The 25201-nt window shown below is 46.0% G+C and overlaps 1 long non-coding RNA gene across 1 annotated transcript in view; it reads left to right on the forward strand.

Moving 5' to 3' along the window:
- Positions 1-14301: 14301 nt before the first annotated feature.
- Positions 14302-25201, forward strand: part of LOC131277414 (uncharacterized) — a 51716-nt gene continuing 40816 nt past the window's right edge. Inside the window, exons 1-3 of the long non-coding RNA XR_009184583.2 lie at positions 14302-14528; positions 14990-15085; positions 15706-15878. This is a non-coding gene — a long non-coding RNA (uncharacterized lncRNA). The remainder of the gene's footprint in view (positions 14529-14989; positions 15086-15705; positions 15879-25201) is intronic.

The raw sequence follows: 25201 nt of genomic DNA on the forward strand, positions 1-25201 counted from the left end.
CACTGTACATACAGGGCAACACCTATTCCAGTGATGAAAAGCAAAACGTCAAAACATTTTTTTATGATATTTTTCATTTTTTAATACCCCAGTTTATTTTTACTTTTAGTTTTTCTAAATTATTATGTATTCTATTTCTTATCATTAAACCTGTCGTAACTATTTCATTTTCCTATTTATTGGCAGTATATTAGTCTTCACTTTTGAAGTTTTGGATCACAGTTTCCAGTCCGGCCAGCAGTTGGCACTCATCAGTGAAATAGTTCTTTCAACTTCCGCTTTGAGTGCGTTTAGTCTGGACGGTGCCAAGATTTAAAGGAAGCTCTCCTGGGCAAATTCACTGAAGAGAAGCTCTCCAACTCACCCTCCCTCTTCCCTTGTGACAGTTGACAGGGAGGAAGGCATCTGTTTCCCTCTAGGTCAGCTGCAGTGAGGCAGGGGTTTTATCCAGGTTTAAAGTCTTGATGGTGGGTAGAGGGAGCCCTTCCTGGTCTCCATTCAGGTTTAGTAACTCATGTTTGTTTTTTCAGGTCCTTTGACTTTCTGTGCCTTGTACCCCTAGCGTTGTGCAACACTGTCCTGGTCTGCTGACCGCAGAGAAGGTCCCGCACACAGTTTTTGGCCCTTCCTCTATTGTTTTTTCATGAGAGAGTTGAGCCCTGCCTTCCTACTCTGGTACCAGCTTCCCAGAACCTGTCCAATTTGTTTTATTTTTGATCCTTCGTTAAGATCTGTAGAGTAAAGTATAGGGAACCCCATTCTGTATTTATAAGAAAATGCAAGCTCAGGAAAGAACTGGCTTGTTCAGCAAGTGTCCGAAGTGGCACTGGGCCAAGGCTTGAGAGGATCCAAAACTGCACTCTGCCTAATACACCCCATCACTGCCAGGGGTACCGTCTTGACAGAGAAACCCTCTCAAGACAGAGTCTAAGGCTTTAGAAAATATTTGACATCATTTGCCACATTCTCCTGTTTTCTTCCCACCTTACAGCAATTCAGACCAGCTACCCTTTGTCCCTTCTTAGAAGAGTGTTAAGAAAATCCAACAGGAAAAGTAGTTTATAACATTTCACATTCATTGAGGTTTTGTTGTCAGGATAGCTCAAGAAAAATCAGGAGACATTACCTTTTATGTTTTCAAACTTATACCAAAAGGATAATATTTTTGAGAATAACTTAATGTATTCTCAGGTTCATGTGGATAACAGTTTCCTCTTCCATTTCTCCCCTCTCTCTTTTGTAAAAAGGAGCTCTGAGTAGATCAACACTTACTTTTTCCATTTCTTTGAAGTCATCATCTAGCTTGGTTCCTTCACCTCCTCCAAACTTCTCCCTCACTTTCTGTTGAAAATAGCCAAAAAAGATAATTTTTATAAATTAGGTTTCTTTTAAAGAGACATGGTAAAAATAGCATGCCCTTTTACCAGCATCATCTAATGTAATCCCACATCATGCTATGACATACGTGAATAGTCCATTTTCAGAGGATGAAACTGAGGCTCCATGAGTTTAAACAGTTTACCATGAAGGACGGATTCAAACTAGCACCTTCTGAATTCAATCCCATTACATTGATCTTTCGAATGTATAAATTATTACATGACTAGTAAATAACATTTTTCTCTTGAAACTTCTGAGGGAAAACTGCCGCATACATGAATCCTTTGCTTCTGGTAACGGATCTAACATGCTACCTAAGTAGAAAATTGCTGCTGTTTCAACCGATTCCTCAGTGGGCTATTGAACAGATAATGGCAGACATCTATCAAACTGATAAAAAAGTCAGCCAAGCTGATCTTATGTCTTGTTGTTTTATAAAGCTCCTTGTAGCTATCTCCATCCATATGTACATAAGATGAACCACGTGGAAAGATGTAGGGGGCATTTCTTTGGTACCAAATCATTTCTCATTATCAGACATTTTATATTAATTAACTTACATATACAAATCATTTTTCACATGGAAAATTCATGTGTGTAGAAAACCTAGATTTAGTATTCTATTCTGAAGTAAACGTTCAAATTAAGTCTATTAAGAATGAATAGCGGGATGAGAAGGAAAATACTTTGGCTTCAGAGACAGGAAATTAAATGTTAATGACATAGACTTCATTCCTCTTAAAATCCTTCAGTATAAAGTTAGATGCTTTTCACTAATATGCCCCTGCATTGCCTAAGGTATCACACAGATATCAAAGTTCATTTTTCATTTCCTTCAATAGACACTGGGTTGAGGGTCTTTGCAGAGAATCCCCACCATGGCCAGACCTTCAGCACAAAGGGGTCTCTGGACATCTATATCTCCATCTCCTGGTCATGGAAGTCCATACGTTCTCTTCTAGAGCTGAGGTGTGCTTTTTCACTCTCTGTTCCATCTGTCCTTCACTCACATGTTCTGAAATCAAGAAACCCCTGAGAAGTGACTACTCGTGGAAAAGCCATGAGTCTGAGTTTTGACACCACTCTAGGCTGACATACAAGATGCCATTCATTTCAGGCCATTCAGGAACATGGCTGATGAAACAGCATGGCGTGTTCTTACTCCCTGCTACTCTGTGGGTAATACCGAAGAGTTATGAAAATGAGACACCATAACACATTTAAGAACCCTTGTCTGAACCTACAGTGTCAACAATAAGTCCTCATTCTCTCCCCGATAAAGTGTCTATTTATTGTATTCTCGTTTCTTTCATAAGGTTATTTAACTGCTGAGATGTTTAGTAACTCCTTGAGAAGAATCTAGCAATTTCATTAATATATTACAGTATTATGTAGAGAAAGGTCATTCATTAGAAGTGAAAGTGAATAAAAACCATTTTAACATCTTTGATTTGTACAACTGCGATACAGCTCTTACTAATCATTTGGTATGTATGCACTGAGAACTACCTAGAGCATATTTAATTTCTATCTGATGGTGATATAAATTAAATTTCCTGCCCATGGTAGTGACCTTCAGCTAGGAAGAGGTGGAACCAGGATCGGCAAGCAGTTCTCCCTCTAAGCCTTAGGCTTCTTTGCATTTGAGGCACAGCCTTGGAGAACTGTCCGTGGTGCTGGCCTTGTCTCGCTGAAGTTCCTTTAGCTTCAGATGGTCATAGTCTGAGTGACCACGTTAACTTTTTTTGATTAGAAAAAGAAAATATTTTATTTAAACCTCATTACTCCAACAATAATGCTGTAACTTTCATTCAGAAGATGAGATTTTCGGATCTATATCTTTTTCTTTCTCCCGGACAAATTTTTGAAGGTTTCTTTTAGGGCATGGTTGTTAGGAAGAGGCTTTTCTACTTTATTTCTCCCTAGGAAAGTATTTATTCTTAAGATTTAATGCATAATTTCTCTACATACAGAGAATTTGACTGTATAGGTTTGGAATTTTTTAACATTATATATTACAAGTAACCCTCTTCTTAGTTGCATGACTTTTCAGAATTTATTTTCCTTAATTCTATCATTGTTTTTGTTTTTATTTTTTTTAATTAAAGATTTATTTATTTATTAATTTCTCTCCCCATCTTCCCCACCCCCGTTGCCTGTTCTCTGTACGTATTTGCTGCGTCTTTTTGTCTGCTTCTGTTGTTCTCAGCGGCTGGGAATCTGTGTTTCTTTTTGTTGCGTCATCTTGTTGTGTCAGCTCTCCGTGTGTGCTGCGCCATTCCTGGGCAGGCTGCACTTTCTTTCGCGCTGGGCGGCTCTCCTTACGGGGCGCACTCCTTGCGTGTGTGGCTTCCCTGTGCGGGGACACCCCTGCATGACATGGCAGTCCTTGCGCGTGTCAGCATTGCCCGTGGGCCACCTCCACACGAGTCAAGGAGGCCCAGGGTTTGAATCGCGGACCTCCCACCTGGTAGACAGACGCCCTAACCACTGGGCCAAGTCCTCCGCCATCATTGTTTTTTTATATAGGTAATCTTTTTTGTTTAGTTAACTGACTTCTTTCAATCCTTTCAAAACTAATACAATCTGGACATAATTTGCCTAGATATATATTTTTATTTACTTTCAAAAGATACGTAGATCACACAAAATGTGACATTAAAAGCGGTAGGAGGTCCCGATGCCCCACCCCACACCCCACACTTATCCCACATCAAGAACTTTTTCATTAGTGTGGTACATGCATTGCATTTGATGAATACATTTTGAAGCACCGCTACACAGCATGGGCTATTACTTACAGTGTAGTTTAAACTCTCTTCAGTCCATCCAGTGGATTCTGGTAGGATATGTCATGTCCTGCATCTGTCCCTGCAATATCAATCAGCACATCTCTAAGTCCTGAAAATGCCTCCGCATCACACCTCCTTTTCCCTTTCCCTGCGTTTAGCAACTCCAGAGGCCACTGTGTCCACATCAATGATACAATTGCTCCTATTGCTAGAGTAAAAATAATTCCTGTAGTTGAATACCATTAAGTCCACTCTAGTCCATATTTTCTTTGTCTATCCCTAGGACCCTGGGATGGCGATGCCCACTCCTTCTCTCGATTGAGAAGGGGCTTCTTTCCCACATGGCTGGTGGATGTGACTCTCGTGCCCACAGCCGTAGACTGTCTTGGTTCCCTGGTGTGGTTGTTGTCCATCCTCATCTCCCTCTCAGCTGATCTGGGTAAGTCCAATGAAGTGGAGTGTAGGTGGTGCAGCAACACCACTGAGGCTCAGGTGGAACCTGGATAGCCCAGAGATTGAAGTCTCCTGGGCATACAGCAAACCCAGCACCCACCAGAAGTTCAATAAAAAGGGACAGAAGAGGCACTGTGGAAAGTCATATCTGAGTCTAACTCCATCACAGGAGGACAAATTGCTAATTAGGGCCTACTCTTAAGGCACTGAACCCTGCATGTATCTGCCATGACCATAGGACGAGGGTGTCCCCATAGCCCCTGGGAGCACCACTACCTGGGGTTGTGTTGTGTCATCTTCGGCTGTCTATGAGATCCTGCTGAGAAGTGCTTAAGCACAAGCCCTCTGATGACCTCCCGACTCATTTTGAAGTCTCTTAGCCATATAAACTCATTTGTTTTTACCAATTCCCCTTTAATTCAAGGTCTTTTTCCAGCTGCATCACCAGCTCGTGCTTGGTTGTAATCCCTGGGTGCCAGGGAGCCTCGTCCCTGAGAGTCATGTCCTATGCTTGGGGGAAGGTAATGCGTTTATATACTGTTTATTTAGAGAGTGGCCATATTGGAGCAACGTGGAGGTATTTCAGAGGTAACTCTTAGGCAGCCTGCAACACTAGGCCAGCTGACACTTGAAGCGCAACAGGGTCATAAGCATAGTCCTCAGTATCAAGGGCCCATCCTTGGACCATCCTTCTTAGCTGGTCATTGCCCTTGCACTTGGGAGATTGTTGCTGTTCCATGGGGAATGTGGCAGAGTTCCCCAGATGGGAACCCAGCCCTCCATCAGTTGTAGTGTGAAACTCTCCCCACTAGGACAATACCCAATGAACATCCAAATATGTCTAAGTCATATGCTTGCCAATGTGAACTCCCTCCCATGCATCCCCATCAATGACACCCACACCAGTGCTCCTCCACTGCCATAGCTGACTGCCTCTGCTATCCAAAACTTCTTAAAAAATTAAGCCTAATATATTGCCAGATTTCGTTAAGAGGAAAATGAAATAATACTGATTAGTTTAAGCATTACAATGCAAATACATATTAATTTAGAAAAAAGTAAGAAAACTTAAAAAAATTGGGGCATTGGAAAAGGAAAAATGCTACAAAAAAATTTTTGACGTTTTTCCTTTCATCACTGTAATAGGTGTTGTCTTGACTGTACAGTGTCAAGGCCATCTCTTCCATTTTTTCCTCAGGGTCTTACCTCTTTATTTTCTTCTTTATGTCTTCAAAGAAGTTTTAGGTCACATTAAAGTCACATACAGAACATAAGGGACTCCCATATACCCCAACATCCTCCCTTTATACCTTCCCCACCAATGATCTTTTTCCATGTGGACATTACATTTGCTCTACTGATGTGTAAGTATTGAAACATGGCTACTAACCATGGTCAGTAGTTTACATTTTGGTTTATATTTCCGACCGTACAGGTTTATAAGTTTTTAGTGAAATTTAACATGACCCGTATCCATCATTTGATGATCATGCAGAACACTTCCATTGCCCCCAGTTTCCCTCTTCCATCTATCCTATTCCTCTGTTCCCCTCCCCTCGGAGACCACCGTGACAATGACGCTTCACTACTTGAAGAACAAGACTCGTCGATACTTGCAACAATGCTGAGGGCTTGACACGCTAGTCTGTCCTCCCCCATTAGGTGTCTGTCACCCATGCTCTCGAGAGACACCCTCCCCTCTGTTTGAGAACATCAGGCCTCCCCAGGAAGTGGGTACAACCCCTTCCCACTCATTGTATGGCTCTCCACTCAGCAGTATAACACACTGTGACATGATGAGCACTCACACCCTCCCTAGAAGCCTGCTCCAGGTGCATTCTACGCCAGATGCCTCCTATTCAGCCCCCTAAACTAGTATTCCTTCCTTGTCATATTGCCAGAGTGTTTACTCAACACTGTAGTTTCAGCCACATACCTGTGAATCCCCAGTGTTCATCTGCCCCTTCCCCCAACATTCCCCTGAGTTCCATGGACATCCGATCCATCCTTCCCACCCTAGAAGTTGTGACGCTTGCACTGCTCAACCCAATGGTATACTTATACCCCTACCATATCCCTTCCCTGCGCAACTACTCATTTCCACGTTATCATAGATTTTGCCTGTGTGGGTATTCGCTCACAACCTTCTCTTTCCTGTAAACCTGTCTTCCAGACTGTAGCTCTCTGAGTCGGCTCGATTTGCTTAACTCATATCTGAGAGGTCACGTAATGTTTGTCCTTAAAGACGTGACTTGCTTCACTCAACATAAGGTTCTCAGTATTCATCCACGGTATCCCGTATGTTCACACTGTATTCCTTCTTACAGCTGAGTAGCATTCCATTGTATGTGTATCCCACATTTTGTGTATCCATTCGTCTGTTGAAGGGCATTTGGGGTGATTCCATTTGGCAATAGTGAATAATGCCAGTATGCATAATGCCAGTATGCATACTGGTGTGCATACATCTGTTCGCATCCTTGTTTTTAGTTGTAGGTATACACTCAGTAGTGAAATTTCTGGGTCATGTGGCAGATCTATAGTTAGTTTTTGGAGGAAGTGCCAATCTGTCCTCCACAATGCCTGGCCATTGTACATTCCCACCAGCAGGGAATGAGGGTTCCCCTTCCTCCACATCCTCTCCAACACTTGAAGTCCTTTCGTTTTTAATAGTAGCCAGTCTAATGGGTATAAGATGGTATCTCACTATAGATTTGATTTGCATTTCCCTTCTAATTATTGATGTTGAGCATCTTTTCATGTGCTTTTTAGCCATTTGTATTTCTTCTTTGGAGAAATGTCTGTTCAAATCTCGTGCCCATTTTTTAAAATGGGTTGTTTGTCTCCTTATTTTGAGATCAAGGATTCCTTTCCATATGCTGGATATTAGGCTCCCTCAGGTATCTGGTTACCAAATATTTCCTTGCATTAGGGAGGCTGCCTTGTCACTTTCTTGAGAAACTTCTTTGAGGTACAAAAGGTTTTAATTTTGAGGAGGTCCCTTTCATCTATTATTTCTTTTTCTGCTCCTGCTTTGAGTGTGAAGTTCATGAAGCCATTTCCTATCACAAGGTCCTGTAGATTCTTCCTTAGGTTATCTTACAAGGTCTTTATGGTCTTGGCTTTTCTATTTAGATCTTTGATGCACCTTGTGTTGATTTTTATATCAGGTGTTCATCTCTCATTCCTATGCATATGGATATGCAGTTCTCCAAGGCTCATTTGTTGCAGAGGCCGTTCTCTCCCAGTTGATTGGGCTTGGTGCCCTGTCGAATATCAGGTGACTCTATACGTCAGGATCTATATCCCGACTCTCAGTCCAGTTCCATTGGTTAGTATGTCTGTCCTTGTGACAGTATAATGCAGTTTTGACCACTGTAGGTTTGTAGTATGATTTAACGTCAGGTAGTGCCCTTCCTTGATTTCATTTTCCTTTTTCAATATGTCTGTGACTGTTCAGGGTACCTTGCCCTTCCAAATACATTTCACAGGGAGTATTTCCAAATCAGTAAAAAATGCTGTGTTTATTTTTATTAGGATTGCATTCACCCTGTAGATTATTTCGGGCAGTTTAGACACCTTAATGACGTTTATTCTAGCTATTGATGGACAGGGAATATTTTTCCATTTGTTTACGTCTTCTTTGATTAAAGTGTTGTGTAGATTTCTGTGTTTGTCATTTACATCTTTATTTAAATGTATTCCTAAGTATGTGATGTTTTTATATTATTATTACAAATGACGGTTTATTTCTTGATTTCCTCCTTCTATTGGTCATTATTGGTGTAGGTGTTTGGTTTTTGCACAGGTGTGCGGGGATCAATCCGGGTAGTAGGTGATTGGGTGCCTGTGGCTGTCCGTCAAGGGTAGGACAGGCCCCCGTAGGGGCGTGGCGACCCGGAGCGGGGCGGGAGCTCATTGGCTCAAGCGCTGGCGCCGACGCAGACGCTCCGCCCCTGAAGCCCCGCCCCGTCCCGGGCCGGCGGCCCCTAGAAGAGCTGGCGGCGTGTGGGGCGCACGAGGCCCTGCTGGGTGTTCCGGGGGCGCCGCCCGGGAGCCCGAGGGCGGGGGAGCGTGTGGTTGGCGGGCGTGGGGGCTGCGGGAGCGCTCGGCCCTTGCCCAGGGACCCCGCCCGTGTCCCGCCCGGGTAGCGGTAAGTTTGGGACGGAGTTGGCATCGGGGCGGGACAGGCGGGCGGGGACCCCCCGGGGCGCGGAGAAGGGGGCGAGGAGCTCCCCGCTGGCGGCGTCGGGGGCGCGGGTCCCGGGAAGTCGTGCGGGGCCCCGGTCCTGCGCGCCCTCAGGGCCTGGTGGGGCCCGGGCGGCGCCTGGCGGGGGCGCTGCTTCCGGGGCGGCGCGGGGCCGGGGGCGGGGGTGCAGTCGAGGGGGCGCGGGGTGCAGTCGGGGTGGGGCGTGGTGCACTCGGGGGGTGGTGCAGGTTGCAGTCGGGGGGGGGGGCGCAGGGTGCGGGGGGGGGGGGGGGCGCAGGTTGCTGTCGGGGTCCTGGCCCGGCGGGACTGTGGTGCCGGGCCCGTGGCACAGTAAGGTCCCGGGGGTTCACGGGAAGGGTGGCCCGCCCTCACCCCCGCCCCTCCTGCGCCCCCCATGGTCCTGAACACCCCCACAGTACCCCGTGTCCCCCCCAGGGCCCCTCTGGCCCCTGAATGTTGCCCCCAGGGTTCCTCCAGTCCCACAGCGCTTCCTCCTCCCACTTAGTCCCCCCTTTTCCTCACAGTCCCCCTTCCTGCAAGGTCCTACCCCCCCCAACGCTTCCTGTCCTCCCCACTCCCGCCTGTCCCCCCCCCACTCCCTCCCCCCCACTCTCCCTCCTAACCCCCGCTGTCCCTCTCCACACCAGGTCCCTCCTTGGCTCCCATGGTCCTTCCTGCCCTCACCCCAAAGTCCCTCTTCCCCGTCTACTGTCCCTTTCCCCCAAGACCACCCCCCCGTTGTCCCTCCCCGAACAGGCCGTCCAGCCCCCCCTTGGTCCCTGACCCTCCAAAGTCCCCTCCTTTATCCCCCCCATGAACCAGCCCCCATCCACGGTCCCTCCCCCACACAATGTTTTCTGCCCCCCCAAGGCTCCTGTCCCCCATGGCTCCTCCTGTCCCCCCACTCTCCCTCCTCCTCCCGCAGTCCCTCCTGTCCCCTCCCAGGTCCCTCTTTTTCCCCGCACAGTACCTCCTGTTTCCTGATGGTCCCTCCTGGTGCCCCACGCTCCCTCCATCCTCATGGTTACTCCCACCTCACCAAGGTCCCTCACCCTCAAGTTCTCTCCTGCCCCTTCACAGTCACTCCTGCACCCCTACCTTCCCTTCTCCCCCACAGTCCCTTCCCCCAAGGTCCCTTTAGCCCCCTCACGGCCTCTACTTCCCTCCACGAACCCTCCTGCCCCCCCACAGTATCTCCTCCCCCGCCAAGGTTCCTCCTGTCCCCCCCAGGTCCCTCCTATCCCCCCATGGTCCCTCCTTCCCGCTTACTGTCCCCCCATTGTCCCTCCCCAAACAGGCCATCCTGCCCCTCCCATGAATCACCCCCACACACAGTCCATCCTCCCCACAATCCTTTCTACCCCCACATGGCTCCTCCTGCCCCCCCCTTCCTGCCTCCCCCATGGCCCCTCCTCCCCGGCCAAGGTCCCTCCTATCCCCCCCATGATCCCTCCTCCCCCGCCAAGGTCCCTCCTATCCCCCCATGGTCCCTTCTCCCCCGCCAAGGTCCCTCCTATCCCCCCATGGTCCCTCTTATTCCTCCATGGTCCCTCCTGCTCCCCCCACGCACCTCCTGGTGTGCCATTCTCCCTCCACTCCCACGGCTCCTCCCTCCTCCCCAGGGTTCTTCCCCACCCCCATGGTCCTCCTCGCCCCCGCGGTCCCTCCTACCACCTCCACACTCCCTCGTGCCCCCCACAGTATCACCTCCCCTCGCGGTCCCTGCCTCTGCCTCCCCACAGTTCCTCCCCCACATGGTCCCTCATCCCCCCCACGGTCCCTCCTGCCCTTCCACAGTTCCTCCTCCTCTCCTACGGTCCCTCCTCCCCGTGATTGTCCCCCCACCCACTGTGTCCCCCCCAAAGTCCATCCTCCTCCATGTTCCCTCCTTCCCATGATCCTCCCCAACCCCGGTCCCCCCACATGGTCCCTCCTGTCCCCCCACCGTCTTCCCTTCCTCCAACTTTCCTTCCAGCACTCCCACGGTCCTCCTGTCACCCCACAGTTCCTCCTGTCCTCCCAAAGTCCCTCTTTCTCTCTCCCCCCATGATTCCCCACCCTCAGTGTCCCCTCAAAGTTTGTCCTCCTCATTGGTCCCTCCCGCCTATGGTCTTCCCTGCCCATGGTCCCCTCCAAGGTCCTTTCTCCCCCCACTGTCCCAGCTGCCCACCCCCACATTCCCTCCTTCCCCCTCAGTCCCTCCTGCCTCCCCTTGGTCTCTCCTGCCCCCCACAGCCCTTCCTGCCCCCCATGATCCCTCCTGCACCCCTGTGGTCCCCCCTGCCCTCCATGGTCCCTTCTCCCTCTCCACAGTCCCCCCTCCCTCCCTGCACTGCCCAGGGTCCCCCATGGTCCACCCCTTGGCCCTGCCCTGCACCCTCCTGGCCCTCCCAGGTCCCTGGGTGCTTCCCCTTTCAGCGCCCCCTTGCCAAGGCCCTACACTTCAGATGGCCCCTGGAGCCAGGCGGAGGCTGCTTCTCCCTCTTCTCCTCCCACCTGGAAAGGCCAGGCTCAGGGACTGGCCTGCAGCAGTGGCTCTTCCAGGGGTCACTGCTGAGGGGGAATTGGGGGCTCCTGGGGAAGGGCTCCTGGGAGGCCCAGGGGGAGCGTGACTGACCCCCGGTGTGTGCCTGCAGGGAGCACAGTGAGTGGGGCCCTCGCGGGAGGGGCCTCTGGGTGCAGGTTTGTGCCCGGCCTGGGAGCTTTGCAGGGACCACCACAGTGTGCGTCTAAAAGTGTGTGTCTGGCCCCAGAGGTCTGCAGGTGCGGCTCCTCCTGCTCTCAGGCATTTGCGTTCTTGGGGTCACAGCCCTGGTGAGTCACTTGAGCCTTTCCTTGTCTGTGTGTCCTGTTTCATTCTTTTCTGGTTTCTGGGATTCCACAGGGCAGGTGAGGGCTGGGTTCTAGGGCCCCCACCACTGTGTCCCCTCCTGGCTGTGGCTGCACTGTAGGCCCAGGACAGCCTCAGCCTTGGCTTCCCTCAGAGCTCCCCCTGGTCCCAGGACACTCTTTCCTTTTGGTGGTGGTTACAGGTTTTCTTAGAAGTGTGGTTTCCTGGAGTAACGCTGGGTGGAAACGGTTGGAGAGCTCTTGCTCAGGTGATAGCTTGCTAGGGCCGGAGGAGGGCAGCTGGCCGGTGGGGGCCACTGGATTTGGGTGCCTGCTAGGACCCTCTGCACAGCCTGGGAAAGGGCGCCTGCTGGCCAGGCCGCCTGCCCGAGGCTGCTGACGGTCCCAGGGGTGTGCTGAGCATTTCCAGGGGCTCCAGGAGCCTCTCCTTGGCAGGGGGGTGACCTGGGTGTCTTGGGGACACCACTGTCGCCCTGCTTTGTCTACCAGGAGCAGTCACCCAGCTGGCCTTAAAGGAGCCTGGCTGCAGAGGACGCCTCTGTGCTTACTGTTCTCGGCCTCTTAGAAGAGTTGGTCCCGTTGTAGGGAAGCAGCTCAGGGCTGTGGAGCCGCTGCTCTCACTCAGGACAGATGGCTGGACCTTCTCAGCCCACCCCCTTCTCTTGTCCCCTGCACTTCCCCCTGCACTTCTGAAGGTGGTTTTCACAGGGTTGCCTCCTGGAAGGGGAGCCAGGCAGGGCTGCTGGGGCCCTGTCACTTCCATGCAGATGACCACACTGTTCTCCTAGTGCCCTGTCACTCAGCAGATCCTAAGTGTGACGAGGAAGAATACAGTGCTACTCTCAGTGGTTTTATAAGAAAACCGTAGCAATGAAATCTTTAGATGAGGATTAGCAGTCCTTTTTGTTTTTTTTTAACAAATTAATTTTATTGATACATGTATGTTTTAACAATTCAGTTTTATTGATATTAAGAAAGCCTACAAGTCATTCAAAGTGTACAATGCATGGTATTTAGTATAATTACATGGATGTGCATTCATTACCTTGGTCATCATTAGAATATTTTCATTATTTCAATAATAAGAAAAATAAACTAATGAGAAAATTCTTCACACCCTCTGTTTGCCTGCTGGATATAACTTCCCTTTCTGGCAGCTCCAGCACAATTATTGATGTATTAAGCAGTTTTATTGAGATATATTCACAACGATATGAACTGTCCAAAGCGTGCCATCAGTGGCTTTTAGTATAATCACAGTGTGGTGCATTCATCGTTATAAAAATTTTTAGAATCTTTTTCAGTACTTTAAATGGAAAATCTCAAGCCCCTTAGCAGTCATTCCGCAGCCCTATATAACCACTAACCTAACTTCATCTTTATAAACTGATTTACATTTTCTATCAGTGGAATCATGCAGTATGTAGTACTTACAGTCAGGTTTCTTTCCCTTAACATAAGGGATATATTAATATTTTGTAGTGTTAACATACATTTGTTCAATTTCAAAAATTACACTGATATATGCAGTTTTATCCATATTCATATTTCACACGTGATCTTTCCTATGCTAAGAAAGAACCTTTTGGTTACTCTATCTCTTTTGTTACCTCTGTTTCTTGAGCAACAGATCACATTTTAAAGTCTCCAAACTCAACTCTTCGGTGTAACCTCATCTATTTTCTTTTTCTTTTGTGCATTTAATAATTGAATATATAAACAATTTAAAGAAAAGAAAACACTTGAATAAAAACAATACAATTATAAATTGAATATATTGGGTATCTGATAAGTTTTTTCCAATCCTACATTATATTACACGATACGTTTGGTTCATAGTCAACACAACCATATAGTATTTGATCTTTTGTGTCTGGCTTGCTTCCCTCAGCATAATGTCCCCTAGATTCAGCCATGGTGTCATGCGCTTTATGACTTCATTTCTTTTTACTGCTGCATAATGTTCCTTCATGTGAATACACCGCAGTACGTTTATCCATTCATCAACGGATGGACACCCGGGGTGTTCCCAACTTCCGGCGATAGCGAATGATACTGCTTTGAACATGGGTGTGCTGATGTCCGTTTGTGTCCCTGCTATCAGGGCTGTATACCCAGTAGTGATGTTGCAGTGTCATGTGGCAAGTTTATCTTTAACTGCTTTAGTAACTGCCAAACAGTCCTCCACAGGAGCTGTACCACTGTGCTTTCCCACCCACAGTGAGTTAGCGTTCCTGTGTCTCCACGTCCTCTCCAGCACTGTGGTTCTCTGTCTGTGGCAGGATCACTGGAGTGGGATGTCAGGGACGGGATAACGTGGGAGGAAGCCCACCTCACGTCCATATAAGGCCCATAAATGTACGTTCGTGGGGCATCGCCTCGGTGGATGGAGGTTCAGACGGTAACCGAAGGAATGTCAAATTCCCATCCTGGGGAGCTCTGCCACGTTCTCTAAGACGTCAGCAAGATTCCCCCTAGAGTACAGGGACAATGACTAGTGGAGGAAGATGGTCTCCTGATGGACACTTGATATTGATGACTGTGTGTGCTTATGAACCTTCACACTCGAAATTGAAACTTAGCCTTCTGTTACAGGGTGCCTAAGAGTTGCCTCCTGGGAGCCTCCTCGTTCCTCACGTGCGGCCTCTCTCTAAGCCAAACTCAGCCTATAAATACATTGTCTGTCCCCCAGTGTGGGATATGACTCCAGGGTATGAGACTCCCTGGCACCGAGGGATTACTACCAAGTACCAACTAGCAATGCCACTGGAAAAAGACCTCGACCAAAATGAGGAAAAGATAAAAGAGAAATCAGTTGAGGTGCTAAGAGTCTGCAAAGGGAGGTGAGCCCAGAGGTTATCCCAGGGTTGATGCTTATGCATGTCTCAGCAGGGTCTCTCACTGCCAAAGTCGATGCTACCCCAGAGAGCTGGTGTCCTGAGTGTTCTGAAACATCCAGGCGCTGGAGCCAGGCAGACAGCTCAGGAGTTTGGTGCCCTGCCAGTGGTCCCTACTTTGGAATTTATGGTCCCGCCGAGTGCACTGACTTGGGCCCAGTTGTTTCCCCACACGTGGCTCTTCTGTCCTTCTATTTATGTCTGTAATTAGCACTGAAGTTAGTCCTGTAGAGGCCTGCGTGTCCTCCAGGTAGGTTGTAGACAGGCCTTGGTGGGCTGCTTCTAAGGGCAGCGTGGTGGGGAGGTGCCTGAGATTAGATTGGTAGAGGTGCAGGTCTGTTGATGGATGCAGCGCCTTTTGTTATCCATGCTCCAGCTCATAGACGTGTGTGTTTTTTTTCCTCCAGTTTTGGCTGCCGTACAGTTGCTCTAGGAATCATTGCACAGATACAGTTTCGTTTGTTTAGGAAAGACTTTTTGGAGTGGAGTCAGGATGAATTACGGTAAGTTCACATTTTTAAGAAACTGACAAAATGTTTCCCAAAGTGGCAGCACCGTTTTGCATTCTCACCGGAAATGTGTGAGGATTCCAGTTTTTCCACATTTTCTTTAACGGTTGGCATTACGTCTCTTGATTTTAGCCATTTTATTATCTATAGCAGATTTTAGCATGTATTTCCCTAGTGATGAAAAGGATCATACGTTTCTCCTTTGGTAAATGTGTATTCTCGTATTTCTCCCATTTTTAAGTGCTGTTTGCCTTTGTTTTAAAGAAGCATACAGTTCATCCACAGTGCACAATCGGTGGTATTTGGCACAATCACAAAGTCATGAGTTGATCCCCTCAGTCATCATTAGAGCATTTTCGTTAGTTCAATAATAATAATAAATGAAAAAAACAACTAGTAAAATACATCACCTCTTGATCTCTCTGTGCTTCCCCTGCTGTCCGCAGATCCCATTTCTAGGTATTTTTGCACAAATACTTTTTTTCCCTCTATACGTTGATTTATAGTGACATCTTACGTAGATGGAATCATACGTTATGTTACACAGTGCAATTAGGTGAGAGTAGTGCAAGCCTCCTGTATTTGTCCCGTTGTGTCTGGCTTGCTTCACTCAGCATCCCGTCCTCCAGTTCATCCATGTTGTCATCGGGTTCACGACTTGACTTCTTCACACCCCGGCACGATGTTCCTCCGTGTGAATACAGCACAGTGTGTTTCTCCAGTCACCGGCTGATGGACACCCGGGCTGTTTCCGGCTTCTGGCAGTTGGGATAACGGCACTCTGAAGGTAGGTGTGCAGGTGTCTGACATGTCAGTGCTCTCAGTTCTCCTGGGAATATGCCCAGTAGTGCTGTTGCAGGGTCCCGTGGCAAGTCTATATTCAGCTTCTTTAGGAACTGCCCGACAGTCCTCCACCGTGGCTGTGGCCTTCTGCATTCCCACCAACAGTGAATAAGTGTTCCTGTCTTTCCTCATCCTCTCCAACACTTGCACTTCTCTGACTTTTTCATAGTGGCTATTCTGATAGCTGTGAAATCACATCTCATTTTGATTTGCGTTTCTCTAATCATTAATGATGTTGAATATTTTTTCATGTGTTTTTTGCCATTTGTATTTCTTCTTTGGACAAATGTCTATTCATGTCTTTTGCCCATTTTTCTATTGGGTCGTTTGTCTTTTTATTGTTGAGTTGTTACATCTCTCTCTATATCTTGTACATTAATCCCTAATTGGACATGTGGTGTCTAAGTGTTTTCTCCCATTGAATTGGCTGCCTTTTCCCCCGTTTGATAAAGTCCTGGGAGGTGCAAAAGTGTTTAATTTTCAGAAAGTCCCATTTATTTAATTTTTCTTTTGTCGTTTGTGCTTTGGGAGTAAGGTCCAAGAAACCACCACATACTACAAGGTCTTTAAGACATTTCTCTACATTTTCTACTAGTAGTTTTATGGTCCTTTTTTTTTTTTTTACAGAAACAATAAATGTATAATAGTTGTGAACTTAAAAAACATGTAACATCTCACTCTACCACCAGTAACTTGTATTGTTTTTAAACCTTTTAAACTAATGATTAAAGAACATTGTCAAAATATTACTACTAAACAAAGTATTTTTCCTCTAACCAATACAATTATTATCTTTATATCATTTATATATGAACATACATAAAAAAGTCTATAGCAAAAGTTGCGAACTTAGAAAGCAAACATGCATAACGTCATGCAGGGGTCCCATACATCAACCCTCCACCAAAACCTTGTATTGTCATGGGACGTTTGCTGCAAACTATGAAAGAACACTGTCAAAATCTTACCACTAATCATAGTTCTTATCTTACATTTGGTGTGTTTTTTGGCCAAACCGCCCTATTATTTTTTAAATATGTATATTTTTATGACAAAAGTTGTAAACTTATCAAACAATTATGCACATGTGCAGAAATCTGATTATTGTCATGTCCATAGCGTACATTTGGCTCACTTTTCCATACTGCCTCAGTATCAACACAGTACATCTTTTGCATAGATGCAAGAATAGTATATTATGACTACTAACCACAGTCCATAGGTCCCTCCAGCTGTATTATTCCCATGCTTCTCCACATTCCCAACACCTGCCCTGGTAATATACATTTGTTGTAGCTCACAAAGGACACTCGTGCATCTGTGCCATCAACCACAATTCTCACCCACCTCTTGGTTTACCGTGCTATCCAGTTCCTAGATCATTCCCAAGCATTCCGTCAATTGGCATTTACATAACTAGACTACGATTTTCAGTCACATCCCCATTTATAAAGTAGCTGTTACTCACTGTGTGTTACCATCCACTCTATACATTTCCCCAATTTTACAGCACAGCTAACTAAAACTTCTACATACATTAAACATCAGTAGTCCACTCAGTTCCCCTCTTTTCTCCTTCAAGAATCCACCCCCTACCACTCGGTCTTGAAGATATTTTCCAATAATTTCTTCTAGAAGTTTTACGGTTCTTGTTTTCATTTTTAGTTTTTTGATCCATTTTGAGTTAATTTTTGGATAAGGTGTGAGATAGGTGTCCTCTTTTCCTTCTTTCAGCTATGGATGTCCAATTCTTTCAGCACCGTTTGTTGAATGGATTGTTCTGCCCAAGCTGTGTGAGTTTGACAGGCTAGTCAACAATCACTTGACCATACCTGTGAGGGTCTGTTTGTGAACCAGAAATTTGGTTCCACTGGTCTATTGTGTCTGTCTTTAGGCCAGTACCACGCTGTTTTTACCACTATAGGTAGGTATTATGATTTAAAGTCTGGAGATGAGGGTTTGCTTTTCCTTTTTATGGTGTTTCTGGCTATTCAAGACTCCTTTCCCTTCCAAATAAATTTAATGATTGTGTTTTCAATTTTTTCTTTAATGCTGGTGGAATTTTTATCAGGATTGCATTAACTCTGTATATCAATTTGAGTAGAACTGGTATCTTAATGATATTTAGCCTTCTAATCCATGAGCATGGAGTGTGCTTCCAGTTATTTAGGCCTTTTTTAATTTGTTTTAACACTGAGGTGCAGTTTTCTGAATACAAGTGCTTTCCATCATTGGTTAAGTTTATTCCTATTTGAGTTTTATCTGTCGTATTATTTTCCCCACTTTTTTGACACTCTTGGTTACTTTTTTTGATATAATCTTCATTTCTAGACTCTCTTCCAGGCCTCTCTCTCCTGTCTTTCTTTTGCACACCCTTTAGTATCTCCTGAAATTCTAGTCTCTTGCTTAGAAATTCTATCAGTTTCTGTTTATCTGTGAATATTCTAATTTCACCCTCATTTTTGAAAGGCAGTCTTGCTGGATATAAGATTCTTGGCTGGAAGTTTTTCTCTTGTAATATCTTTAATATATCAGACCACTGTCTTCTTGCCTCCATGGTTTCTGGTGAGAAATCCGTACTTAACCTTACTGAATATCCCTTATATGTTATGCATTGGTTTTCTCTTGCTGCTCTCAGAATTCTCTGTCTTTGGCCTTTGACGTTCTGATGAGTATGTGTCGGAGTCGGTCTATTCGGATTTTCTCGGATGGGAGTATGTTGTACTTCCTGGACAGCGATACCTATTTTCTTCAATAGGGTTGGGAATTTTTCTACCATTATTTCTTTAAATAGTCCTTCTGCCCCTTTTCCCTTCTCTTCTCCTTCTGGGACACCCATGACACATATGTTTGCATGCCTTTTGCTGTCATTTAGTTCCCTGAGACCTTTTACAATTTTTTTCCATTCTTTTCTTCAACTCTTCTTTTGTAAGTTCACTTTCAGAGGCCATTTCTTCAAGCTCACCAATCCTTTCTTCTGCCTCCTCAAACCTGCTATTATAGGATTCCAATGTTTTTTTTAATTTCATGAGTTGCACCTTCTTCATTCCCATAAGATCTGCTATTTTTCTATGTCTGCTTTCAAAGTCTTCTTTGTGCTCCTCCAATGTCGTCTTAATATCCTTAATCTCTTTAGCCATCTCATTGAATTTATTAAGGGGATTTGTTTGAACATGTATAATTAGTTGTCTCAACTCCTTTATGTCATCTGGAGGCTTATCTTGTTCTTTTAACTGGGCCGTAGCTTCCTGTTTCTTGGTGTGGATTGTAATTTTTTGTTGGTGTCTTTGCATCTGGCTTCCTAGAGTATTTATTCTGGGTGCAATCTTTCTCTTTAGTTTAGGGCTTCCTATCCTTCCTCCCTTGCTGATTGTGCAGTAGGAGCCAAGCATGTAGTTGTTGCTGTGAGCTGTGGAGTTTCAAGCCCCCTTCATTGTGCCGGGACCAGTGAAGCTTCTTCCAACTTTCTCCTTTGCCAGGGGTAGGGACAGAGTCACAGCCCCTGTGACTGGAATAATCCACATGCAGGCCTAGACTGTAGTTGCCCAGAGAGACTGATGGAGCCTCACATCCCTTTCTCCCCTGCCTGGGGCAGGGATGGAGCTGCAGGTGTGGGCAGCAATCTATGCAGTGCGGGTCCTAAGATGACCACAGTGGCGCTGGTAGACTTCTGATTTTCAGTCTGTGCCAGCCAGAGTTCCCTGCAGTTACCTGTACAGGCTGGTGCAGGGCTCCTCAGTGTCCTCCCTGCCAGAGGCAGGGCTGAAACTTAGGCAGGCTGCAGGCTGATCTGCGGGAAAGAAACTGGTTCCTGCTGACCCTGAGAGTTTCAGTCAGCCCGGCTTCCCCTCAGGCTGGGGGTGGAGTCAGAATGGCGTCTGCTGGCCTGTTTCTGACTTTCGGCTTGGCTCGTTCTCACCCTTCCTGTTCCCAGGGTTATCTCTTAGCCAGCCAAGTCTCCCAATCAGTAGGCGAAATGGGCAGCCAACTGTCTTCTCCTCCTGTTTCTGGGAAGTGGATCTTCCAATTCCTGTCACAGAGCAGCTCCTGGGGCGGCTCGTGCCGCCAGAGTAGGATGATCACCGGCCTCCCTGGCTTGGCCGGTAATTTCCCAGAGAGCTGGCTCAGGTCCCCGCAGCTTCCTCCCTGCTGGCTGGTGGTGGCACTGGGGCCTAGGCTGGAGCTGCAATGTGATCTTGGTGGGAAGAAGCCGGTCCCCGCCAGCACTGGGATCCTCAGTCCACCCCGCTTCCCCTCGTGACAGGCGTGGAGTTAAGATGGCAGCTCCCGGCCTCTTTCTGACTTGGACAGGCTCAAACTTCTTCTCAGGATTATACTGTAGCCCGCTGAATTTCCTCATCAGTAGCTGAAGTTGGTGCCCATCCATCTCTTCCTCACCCATGTTTTTAAAAATTGTATTTACTTATTTATTTATTTATTTCTCTCCCCTTCCTCCCCCACCCCGGGAATCTGTGTGTCTTTTTGTTGCATCATCTTGTCGTGTCAGCTCTCCGTGTGTGCCACACCACTACTGGGCACTCTGCACTTTGTTTTGCGCTGGGCCGCTCTCCTTACGGGGCACACACCCTGCGCGTGGGTGTCCTGCGTGGCACGGCACTCCTTGCGCACATCAGCACTGCACATGGGCCAGCTCCACACGGGTCAAGGAGGCCCGGGGTTTGAACTGTGGACCTCCCATGTGGTAGACGGACGCCCTAACCACTGGGCCAAGTCTGCCGCCTCCCACCAGTTTTGGGAAGTGGAGCTTTGATTCCAGCCTCGGAGCTGCTCCTGAGGCGGCTTGTACCTCCAGTGGAGGATGGCACCGGCCCCCAGGGTGTGGAGCCTCTACTTATGAGTCTTCTCTGCAGACGGGCATCTCCTCCTTCCACTCCCCCAAGGATGTTGCAGGAAGCTCTTCTGGCCTCCTGGAGCCCCCATATGATGCTTCAGCTGGCTCAGAGAGCTCTGGGTGTTTGCTAACTGCCCTGCAGCAGGAGCGGACTGTAGGAGCCCCTTACTCCTCTGCCATCTTCCTGGTTCTCCGGTACTTGCTTTGACATTTAGGTGTTTGATCCATTTTGAGTTGATTCTTGTATGGAGAGTGAGATGGGGGTCTTTTTAAAATTCTTTTGGTTATTTATAACCTGTTCTATAGGAATTTGTTGAAGAGTCTGTTTTTTCCCATTAACACAGACTTGGTAGGCTTGTCAAAAACTGCTTGACCATAGAGGTGAGAGTATATTTCTGTACTCTCAATCTTATTGCACTGATTGGTGTATCTCTTTTTATGGCAGTGTCATGCTGATTTGTCCACTGTAGCTTTGTAATATGTTTCAAGGTCAGTGAAATTTTTCCTACGTTGGTCTTCTTTTTCAGAATACTTTTGGCGCCTCGTGTGCACTTTCCCTTCCAAATGATTTGGCAATTGTCTTTCCTACTTCTGTAAAGTAGACTGTTGGAATTCTCATTGGTATGGCAGTGAATATATCAATCAATCTGGGTACGATTCACCTCTTTATGATATTTAGTCTTCCAGTCCATGAACACGGAATGTCTTTCCAATTGTTTCGGTCTTTTTAAATTTCTTTTAGCATTGTTTTGTAATTTTCTCCTTATAGGTCCTGTGCTGCTTTTTGTTAAATCGATTGCTAGATGTTGGAGTCTTTTTGTTGCTCTTGTACATGAAATTTTCCCCTGATTTCCTCCTCAGGTTGTGCAGCGCTAGTGTACCTAAACATTACTGATTTCTCCGTGTCGATCTTGCTGCCTGTCACTGTGCTGAACTCAGTTATTAGCTCAAGTAGCTTCGGTGTAGACATTTCAGAATTTCCTAAATATAAGATCATGCCTTCCGAAAACAGAGTTTTCCTTCCTCTTTTCTTATTTGGATGCCTTTATTTTTTTTTCTAGTTGCTCTACCTAGAGCGTCTATTGCAATGTCAAAGAACAATGGTGCTAGTGGACATCCTTGTCTTGTTCCCGGTCTCAGAGAAAAAGCTTTCAGCCATTCCCCCTGGGTACGATGTTAGCTGTGGGTTTTTTCTTATGTGCCTGTTACCATATTCAGGAATTTCCCTTCTACTCGTCTGTTTTGAAATGTTTTTATAAGAAACAGTGTTGGATTTTGTCAAATGCTTTTTCTGCCTTGATTGAGACGATCATTTGGTTTCATTTCGTTCACTTTGTTAATGTGGTGTATTTCATTGATTGATTTTCTTATGTTGAACCAGCTTTGCCTACCGAATAAATCCCATTTGGTTTTGATAGATAAGTCTTTTGATGTGCTGCTGGATTCGATTTATAAATATTTTGTTGAGAATTTTTGCATCAATCTTAATTAGAGAGATTGGTCTGTAATTTTCTTTTCCTTCCAGTGTCTTTGTTTGGCTTTGGTATTACGGTGATGTTGGCTTCCTAAAATGTGTTGGGTTATTTTTCTTCCTCTTCAATATTTGGAAGATTTTAAGCAGGATTGGTGTTAATTCTTTTTGAAATGTTTAGGAGAATTCACCTGGGAAGGCAGATGGTCCTGGAGTTTTCTCTGTTGGGAGATTTTTGAAAACAGATTCAGTGTCTTTAATTGTAATTGGTTTGTTAAGTTCTTATGTATCTTGTAGTGTCAATGTAGGTTAGGTTGTGCATTTCTAGAAATGTGAGCATTTCATCTAGGTTGATTAGTTTATTGACATACAGCGTCTGGGAATATCTTCTTATGATCCTTTCTAGTTCTTGGGTTGCCCCTTTTCATTTCAAATTGTATGTATTAGGTTCTTCTTTTTTTTTTTTCCTTTGTTAATCTTGCTAGGAGTTTGTGAATTTTACTAATCTTCTCAAAGAATCTGCTTTTGTTTTGATTTTCTCTATTTCTTTTTCTTCTCAATTTCATTTATTTCTTCTCTAATCTTTATTATTTCTTCTCTTTTCTTTGAGGACTGGTTTGCTGTTCTTTTTCTAATTTCTCATTTTGTTCCCTTAATTCTTTGAGTTTCGCTCTTTTTTCTTTTTTAATACAGGCTTTTAGGTCTATAACTTTCCCTCTCAAGACTGCCTTTGCTGTATCCCATTAGTTTTGATAAATTGTGGTCTCATTTTCATTTGTCTGATTTCACTTGCACTTTCTTCTTTCACCCAGTAATTATCTTAGAGTGTGTTGTTTAACCTGCACACATTTGCCAAGTTACCTTTTGCCTGTCTGTTATTGATTTTATTTCATTCCCCTATGATCTGAGAAGATGCTTTATATAATTTCAGTCTTTTTATATTTATTGAGAGCTGCATTATGCCCTACCATGTGGTCTATCCTGGAGAAGGATCCTTGGGCACGTGTAAAGAATGTATATCCCAGTGAATTTGAATGCTGCCTTCTGTCTATGTCTGTTAGGTCTAACTCATTGATCGTATTGTTTCAGTTCCCTCTTTCCTCGTTGGTCTTCCATCTAGTTCCATCTAATGATGTGAGAGGTATTTTGAAGTCACCAATGATTATTGTAGAGATGTCTGTTTCTCCCTTCAGTTTTCCCAGAGTTTCTTTCATGTATTTTGGGGACCTCGGTTAGGTGCGTAGATATTTATGCCTGTGACATCTTTTTTTAAAAAAATTATTTATTTATTATTATTTTTTTAAATTACATTAAAAAAAATATGAGGTCCCATTCAACCCCACCGCCCCCGCTCCCCACTCCCCCCGCAGCAACACTCTCTCCCATCATCATGACACCTCCATTGCACCTGGTAAGTTCATCTCTGAGCATCACTGCACCCCATAGTCAATGGGCCACATCATAGCCCAGACTCTCTCACGTTCCATCCAGTGGGCCCTGGGGGGATCTACAATGTCCCGTAATTGTCCGTGAAGCACTATCCAGGACAACTCCCCGTCCCGAAAACGCCTCCACATCTCCTCTCTTCCTCCCGTTCCCCACACCCAGCAGCCACCATGGCTACCGTTCCCACACCCATTCCACATTTTCTCTGTGGACATTGGATTGGTTGTGTCCATTGCACACCTATGTCAAGTGAGGGCTTAGATTCCACATGGGCACTGGATGCACTCCTCCCGCTTCCAGTTGTAGACACTCTAGGCTCCATGTTGTGGTGGTTGACCTTCTTCAACTCCACGTTAGCTGAGTGGAGTAAGTCCAGTAAATCAAAGTGTAGGAGCTGAAGTCTGTTGAGGCTCTGGGCCTGGGTGTCATATTATCAGTCCAGAGATTCAAATCCCCTACATATATCTTAAACCCAGCACCAACTACAATTCCAGTAAAGTAGCATGCAAGTCTTGTGAAAAGAGATCCCCTCTGAGTCCAATTCCATCACGCAGAAACACCAGCTCCAAAGAAGGGCCATCTGTCATGGCAGTGAACCCCTTCTGCCATGACCATAGAACCCGTGGGTCTCTTTATCCCTCAAAAGAACCAATACCTGGGGTTGTATCTACCTTATCTGTCTCTTAGACTCTGTTCAGTTGTACATAGGGGTATTCCTTCTGACAACCTCCAGACTCTTTTTTAGAGGCTCACAGCCTTATAATCTCATTTCTCCTTTCCATTTCCCCCTTACATTAGGTCAAACAGCCTCCCGAAGTCATGTTATTATATGTAGACAGGTATATTCTGCTGTTCCGCATTGAATCTTTAATTCAAGGTCATTTTCTAGTTGCTTCTTCAGCTGGTATGTGGTAGTGATCCCTCGGTGCCAGGGAGGCTCATCCCCGGGTGTCGTGTCCCACGCTGGGGGGAATGCATCGCATCTACACGCTGAGTTTGGCTGTGAGAGTGGCCACATTGGAGTAACATGAAGGCTGTCAGGAGGAAACCCCCAGGCACAATGCTACTCTAGGCCTTGTTCTTATTGCAGGTGTATAGGCTCAAAAGTGCAGCCATTAGTATCAAGAGCCCACTGTTGGGCCGTCCTTCCTTCCTGGTTCTTGCCGTTGCACCTGGAGGATTGCCGCTGCTCTCCCAGGGCCCACAACAGTGACCCCCCGGCCAGGAGCCCAGTACCCCCCCACCTGTTGTTTTTAATTGTTTCCACTATGAGTATATGTAGACATTACCATATACCCTGGGCAAATGCCCTGTATAACTCCCTGTCAACCATATATATCCTGTCAATAACATCCCATATCAGTATTCCTCCACTGCCATTGTTGAACCACTCTGTGATCCAAAACTTCCCGTAAAGTGAATCCCAACATAATGTCAGCTTCAGAAGAGTCTTAGATCACCGAAATTCATATATACAATATACAGTATTTCCCCAGAT

Source organism: Dasypus novemcinctus (genome assembly GCF_030445035.2).
Source record: "Dasypus novemcinctus isolate mDasNov1 chromosome 12 unlocalized genomic scaffold, mDasNov1.1.hap2 SUPER_12_unloc_3, whole genome shotgun sequence".
NCBI classification, from domain to species: domain Eukaryota; kingdom Metazoa; phylum Chordata; class Mammalia; order Cingulata; family Dasypodidae; genus Dasypus; species Dasypus novemcinctus.